This window comes from Zingiber officinale, chromosome 5A, assembly GCF_018446385.1.
Source record: "Zingiber officinale cultivar Zhangliang chromosome 5A, Zo_v1.1, whole genome shotgun sequence".
Classification (NCBI taxonomy): Eukaryota; Viridiplantae; Streptophyta; class Magnoliopsida; order Zingiberales; family Zingiberaceae; genus Zingiber; species Zingiber officinale.
Window position 1 is genome coordinate 148,134,468 of NC_055994.1, and position 7,897 is coordinate 148,142,364.

Sequence of the window (7,897 nt, forward strand, 5' to 3'; positions counted from 1 at the left end):
TAATTATGCACATGTCATACATAATTTAGGCAGGATAATAGTAGGATGTGCTAACTTTGTGGATCAGGATCCAACTATTATGGCTTATAGTTATTATGTGTGTGATTGGACCCTTGGACATGTCAAGGGCATTTTATTGTGTGTGCATGATTGTATTATAAAATACTGTCTGTATTTAGTTTTATTAGGATTTTATTTTGATCTAGATACATGTACATTCCTTTTATGGAATATAGGATCAAAATGTAAAATTCTATTTATGTCATGGATCGAATCTTGCAAAGCGTGGAACCTTCTAAGGACCAGAGGTGCAGTGGAACTAGGAGCAAGATGGAGGCGACAGCTTGACCCGGTGGTGGTGGCCAAATATGGCGTAGCTTGGGATGACAACATACGGAGGACAACTAGAGATAAAAGCCATAATAGTTGAAAATTAGATTTTCTATTTATTGCTTTTATATTGTCGTGCATGTTAGTTTACAAGTTTAGTAGGCTAGCATAGTTTAAAATTCCTCATTTATAAATAACTAAGTGGGAGAGGGATTTTTAAGTAAATCCCATGGTCTCCATTACTGGTTTGTAAGTGATGCAAACAAGCTTGCGCGTTGGCTCTGAGTGCCTTCCTCCATAACGGATGAGCTTGTTTGCGGATCACTAGAACAGACTTCCAATTTTGGATGACTATAGGAAGTTAATTAAGAGCGTGTGATCTTCCCCAACGGAAGGGGCATAATCTTATTAATGGACTTAGTGTCAAGTAATGGTATACACTTAGACACATCTAATAGTATCCTCCCCATCGGAGTCACTGTTATTATTTGTGTGACCAAATGAAACCAACTATTAATTTGTCATAAAACTAGGTTGACAAGATAATAAAATTAAAGGGTTAAAACCCCTCTTACAAATGATTGATTTTGTATACGTCCACACTAACGTGGCATACAAAATTAACGGTGTTTGAGATAATTTTATTTGTCATAAAGTTACGTTGACAAGATAGTTAATGGGTAAAACCCTCCTCTTACAAATGTTGATTTTGTATACGTCCACACTAACGTGGCATGTAAAATTCACGGTGTTTTGAGGTGTTGGTAAATTTAAATAGTATTGTTAGAGGAATCAATATTATTTTAAATTTAGAGTCTTGACCAAATATTTGATTAAAGATAGACCAACTATTAATTTTATTTGTCATAAAGTAAGGTTGACGAGATAATAAAATTAAATGATAAAATTTCCTCTTTGAATTTGTATACGTCCACACTAACGTGACATACAAAATTCATGGGGATTTTTAAGGAGTTGGTCTTAACCAAATATTTTTGTGATTCTTAGGATGATGGTCAATCCCTAGCTGATATACTTTAGGATAGACTTAGTGGTCCCAATTATAATTGATTGGAAATAGAATTTAGACATTAAGGTAGACTGTCCTCTTAGAACTAAGAACAATATAGGTGTATTTTATTCATTAGTTGATACATGTTTAGTGGAGTTATCTACCGGTACCTGGTGTGTAGATATGGGAGCCACTGATCATGTCTGCAATTCATTGCAGGGTTCTAGGAAACCCGACAACTAAATGAAAATAAAAAACACCGTCCACATGGGCACTACTGCAAAAGTAGCAGCTGTTGCAGTGGGAGAGGTTTATTCTCTAATAGGAATAAAATTTGGATTATTAGGAATTGTTTTTACATATTAAGTTTAGAAAGAACCTGATTTCAGTTTCTAAACTATTATAGAATAGATATTGTGTCTATTTTGATAAACAAAGTTGTTATCAAGAAAAATAGGCAAGTTATCTATTCTGGTATGTTGGTTGACAATTTATAATCCAATAACTCCCACGATGCAACAAATGGAAATTAATAACACATCTTCTAACTTAAGAGAAAGCAACCTTCGAAAATGAACCAATTATATCTTTGACATCTAAGGTTAGGTTATATTAACTTAAGTAGGATTCATTGGTAGCTGATGAACTTTTGGGTTCATTAGTAGTGGAAATCTTTCCAACCTGCGAGTCTTACTTGGAAGGAAAATAACCAAGGAGCTTTTAAGTCTAAGGGGTATAGAGCCAAAGATATATAGGAATTGGTTCATTCTGATTTGTGTGATCCTATGAGCATCCAGGCAAGAAGTTGTTTCAAATATTTCATCTATTTTATAGACAACTATTTGAGATATGGATATATTTACTTGATGTGCTGCAAGTCTAAGTGCTTTGATTAGTTCAAAGAGTACGAGGCTGATGTGGAGAAACGACAAAGTAAAAATATCAAGACACTACGGTAAGATCGTAGTGACAAGTACCTTTTGGGAGAATTTAGGAGTCATTTATCAGAAGTAGGGATTCAATCCCAACTAACTGCACCTTGGTACAATCCAACAGAATGATGTAGGAAAAGGAAGGTATAGGACTCTTATGGAAATAAGTAGATTGATGAGTTATTAAGAATATTATCAAAATCATTTTAAGGATATACTCTGGAAACGGGAGTGAATATAGTACCTTCTAAAGTCAGAACTCTCTACTCATATAGAATTGTTGAATAGGCGTAAGCCTATTTCGAAGCATATTCGGATTCGGGTAGTCCAGCACATATGCAGAAGAGAGACAATGATAAGTTGGACAGGAATTCACTTGTTTGTGGGTTATCCTAGTGAAATGAAAGTAGGTTTATAGTCTTAAAAATCAGAAGGTCATTGTTAGCATCAATGACCGATTTTTAGAAAAGGACTATGTAATAAACCATGTGCCCATAAGAAAATTTGTTCTTAAGGAAATAATAAAAGACATGTCTAATCTAGTACCAACTGTACAAGACGAGATACCACAAGGAAACTGCAACACGTATCACAAATGATACACAATTGCAGAAAGTGTCTTGTCGTAGTGGGAGGGTTGTTAGGCAACCTAAAAAGATTCATGTTTTGTTTTGGGAGAGTTTTTGGACTCGATTCCTGGAGGACATGAACCTGATCTCCGGACATATGACGAAACACTCCAAGATAAAGATGCAATATCTTGGCAAAGAGTAATGAATAAATTAGAATATATGTATTCTAATAAAATCTGGAAGCTTATAGAACCACCAAATGGTATAAAAGCCTTTGGGTGTAAAAAGGTCTATATTAGGAAAAGAGGGATAGACAGGAAGGTAGAAACTTTCAAAGCAAGACTAGATGAAAAAGGAAACTTTTTCACTGGTAGCCATGCTTAAGTCTATCCGGATTCTTTTATCTATTTGGCAAGTGGATGTCAAGACAGCATTCCTTAATGGAAGTCTTGAAGAAAACATCCATATAAATCAACCAGAAGGGTTCATTGCAAAGGGCTAAGAGCATCTTGTGTGCAAGCTCAATCAGTCTATGGACTGAGGCAAAGCTTTAAGGTCTTGGAACATCCGGTTTATCAAAGTAATCCAGATCTATGGATTTAGTAACCGGATAAGTCTTGTGTATACAAAAGATGTGATGGAAACGTGGTGGTATTTCTTGTACTATACTTAGATAACATTTTTGGTAGTTGGAAACAATATCAAAATGTTGTCAGAAGTAAGGGTATGGTTGTCCAAACAATTCGATATAAAGGACTTAGGAGAATGTATATATTCTTGAGATCAAAGTAATAAGGGATCGCAAGAAAAGAATATTTTACTTATCCCAAGCTTCATACATCGGAAAAATCCTTGCTCGTTTTAAGCATACAAAACTCCAAGAAAGGTTTCTTACCTTTTCAGGATGGAGTAACTTTATCTAAAGATATGTCTCTGTAGACATCAAAGGAGATAAAGGAAATAAAGGCAGTTCTTTGTGCTACGACTGCTGGAAGCCTAATGTATGCTATGCACGAGTTCAGAAATCTATTTTGCCAAGGGCATAGTTAGCAGATATCAAAGTAACCCTGGACAAGGACAATGGACTATAGTAAAGCATATATTGTAGTACCTTAGAGGCACTAGAGATTATATGCTAACTTACAAGGCAGTTAATTTAGTCCTTGTGGGTTGCATGGATTTTGACTTCCAATCAGATAGGGACAATAATAAGTCAACCTCGGGGTTTTGTGTTTACTTTAGAGAGGTAAAGTCATAACTATGGAAGAGTGATAAGCATAAGTGTTTTTCTGGACTCCACCATAGAAGCTTAGTATATGGCAAGCCTCTGAGATAGCCATAAAAGCTGAATGACTCAATAACCTCAAAATAGACTTAGATATGATTTCTGGTTTGTCCAAAAATTATTACAATTTATTGTAATAATGTTGGTGCAGTAGCAAACTCGAAGAAACCATAAGTCTATAAGGCAAGTAAACACAATAGAGCGCAAGTACCACCCAATACGAGGAATCGTATAAACGAGGAGAAGTTGTTGCCGCCTAGATTGCATCAGGTGATGACCTATAGATCTTTTCACTAAGGTCCTTAAGGCAAGAGCTTTTGATGGGCATGATTGAAGGGATGGGAATCAGATGTATGGCAGCAGATATGGCAGCTTAGTCTTTTAGTATAAGTGGGAGATTGTTAGAGTGTATACTAAAAGCCTAGCTTTTGGTATAAACATTTATCTAGAAATAAGAATCACATTTGTCAAATGACTACATTTATGATAAATGTAGTTGTTCAATTAATTTATATTGTAGATAACATGGTGTGTGGTGTCACACACAGAAGATCATGTTATCAGTACCTTATAAATTATAAACAGTAGCTCACGACCAAGATGGAAAGGAATAAACCATTGGAAGGTCGTAGTGTAATTAGGTATTAGTTTATCTTAACTATATAATTACACTAGTACACTTAAAGTGTAGTGAGTAGGACCATTTGAGGTCGTTTCTTTTATACTGATTTTATAAAGAAACAAAGACCTCGGTTATTATGGAAGTGTGTGCTCTTAATCCTAATATAATAACAAGCACATATATTTGATATTTATTTCTTTAATTTATCAATGGGTGAGATTTAGTTCGATGAATCAATAAGCCCGATAAGTTGGGAAATGGTATCACTTATAGTGTGTGTTGTTGATTATAGAAGGAAACTGTGTCCTAGAGATACTAGGTTGGTAATGTCCTCAAGAGGAGCTCATAAGGATTGTCATGTTAAACCCTGCAGGTAGACCTAGTCCGACATGATGATGAAGTTGAGTGGTACTACTCTTGGAGCTAGATATTAATTAAGTGAGTTGTCAGTAACTTACTTAATTAGTGGACATTTGGTATCTTAAATACAGGGAGACTAACACACTCATAATAAGAAGGAGCCCAAAATGTAATTTGGGATTGGTGCGGTAGTTCAATAATAGTTCTTTAGTGGAATGAATTATTATTGATGAAATTAAGTTGTGTGTTCGGGGCGAACACGAGATGCTTATTTTCATCGGGAGACCAAAACCAATTCCTTCTCTCGGTCCCTATCGTAGCCTCTAGTATATAGAGATTTATACCCACCTATACCCACCTTCTTACCCATCCTATAGGGGTCGACCAAGCTAGCTTGGAGACCAAGCTAGGGCCGGCCATGGGTATGTTCATGGGTGAATTCATGTGGCCGACCCTATTAAAATAAAAAGGAATTTTAATTTTAAAATTTGTTCTTATGTGGATAATATAATTTAAAAGAGAGTTTAAAAATTTAAATCCTTCCTTTTATAAGATTCTACAAAAGATTAAGAGAAGAGTTAAAATCTCTTTCCTTATTTGTAGATTAAAAGGTTGATTTTAATTTTGGTAAAAACTTTCCTTTTAATTATATTCATGATTTAAAAGAAAGTTTAAAAATTAAAAATTCTCTTTTATTAGTTTCTACAAAAGATTAAGAAAAGATTTAATATCTTTCCTTATTTGTAGATTGAAAGGAGATTTTAATTTTTAGAGATAACTTTCCTTTTTGGAAATTATCCACATGTTTAAAAGAAAGATTTTAATTTATAAAATTTCTTTTTATTAACCAATCATGAAGGGATGAAAATTATTGGAGAAATTTTTATAAATTTCTAAAAACAAATTAGGAAGTTTTAATTTTTGTTTTAATTAAAACTCTCCTTGTTTTGGGGAAAGTGGTGGCCGGCCATTGCAATTAAAAAAAGAAAATTGTTTTAATTAAAATAATTTTTCTTTTTCATGGCAAAGGAATTAAGGAAATTTTTATTTAAATTTCCTTATTTGCCAAGACCAAGGATTATAAAAGAGGGGGTAGAGGAGGCTTCAAGGTGAATGTCTCTATTTATTTTTCTCCCTCTTTTCTTCTTTGGGTGTGGCCGGCCCTTTCTTTTCTTTCCTCTCCTTTGTGTGGCCGAAACTTTCTCATGGTGGAGTTAGCTTTGGTGGCCGGATCTAAGAAGGAGAAGAAGGAGAGAAAAGAAGCTTCTTTTCTAGCATCCCTTGGAGCATGGTGGTGGTGGCCGAACCTCTTCATCCTAGAAGAAGTTTTGATGGCTGAAACTTGCAAGGAAGAAGAAGGTGCTTGGTGGTTCTCATCTCGGAAGATCGTTGCCCACACAACGTCCGAGGTTAGAAGAGGAATACGGTAGAAGATCAAGAGGTCTTTCTAAAAGGTATAACTAGTAATTTTTCTTTCCGCATCATACTAGTTATTTTTGGAAATAATACTAAATACAAGAGGCGTACGATTCTAGAGTTTCGAATTTGTTTTCGATATAGTGTTCTTTTGTTTTTCTTTTCCTTGTGATTTGATTGTTCTTTTCGGTTAACCTAAAGTTATTTTAGGAAATTAAATATTAGCTTTCTATAAAAGGTTTTGTCTAGTCGGTGGTGGTTGCTCCCATATCCAAGAAGGCCATGTGCCTCGCCACGTCAGTACTGGGAACCGATTATGGAAATTAATATTTAATGGAATTAATAACTTAAGGTGATTTGGGTCGAACGTGTTAAGTTCCGCAGGAGACCCAAGTCAAAACCTAAAAGAACGAATAGATTAAGTTTTGGATCAAACGTGTTAAGTTCCGCAGGCGATCCAAAATTTAATTTAAAAGAACACATGGTAGCTAGGAAAAGGTTCAGACCTTTGTACAAAATTTTTGTACAGTGGAACCTCTAGGCTTTCCGAGTAGCAACCAACAGCTCTCTCCCGTGTCGTCGTTCTCGCTAGCTGCGTCTTTTGCTCGACTTCTTGTGCTCTTAAGTTCCTGCACACTTGGTTATGTTAGGGTTGAAAATCAACAGGACCTAACTTTACTTGGTTGATCACATCAAAACTACCTTGGAGTACCAACGATCTCTCCCCTTTGATGTGATTGATGTGAGCTCGAGTGTCGTGCTACGAGAGCTTATCAAATTACAATTAAAGTTATTGAACCCCTCTACACTAAAGTAGTATAGAGATGACTTGGGTCGTCTCCCAAAAAATGTAACAATAAGATGATAACTTCAGGATTGGTTATGACTTTTGGATTTTTGATATGAAACTGGGGGTTTGGGTTTTGAATTTTGAACTACGATATGAAATAACAAAACAAGTATGAAATTAAACCTAAAGAACAAAAGAGCAAAGCAAGTATGAAAGCTAATCCTAATTAATGAAAGACATCCTATCTATCCATTAATAGTGATATCATAACGCATTGTCACTCTACGCTACGATTTCACTAATAATAGAATTAATCTAAGGAATGAAATAACAAAGTATAAAATAAACCTAACCTAGTAAATGAAAGACGATGCAAATAAGAAAACCTAGTCTAATTAAACTATGATTGCAAGGAAATTAAAGACAACATAGAGTAAACAAATAATGAAACTAAGCATGGAATGTAACTTAGAGCATTAAAGAAAGCTAATCTACCCTAGCCTAATTGTATTTAAACGAAGAACAAAACTTATAGCAATTGCAAAAGACAAGATAAGCAAACATTAAGTGAAATAAAA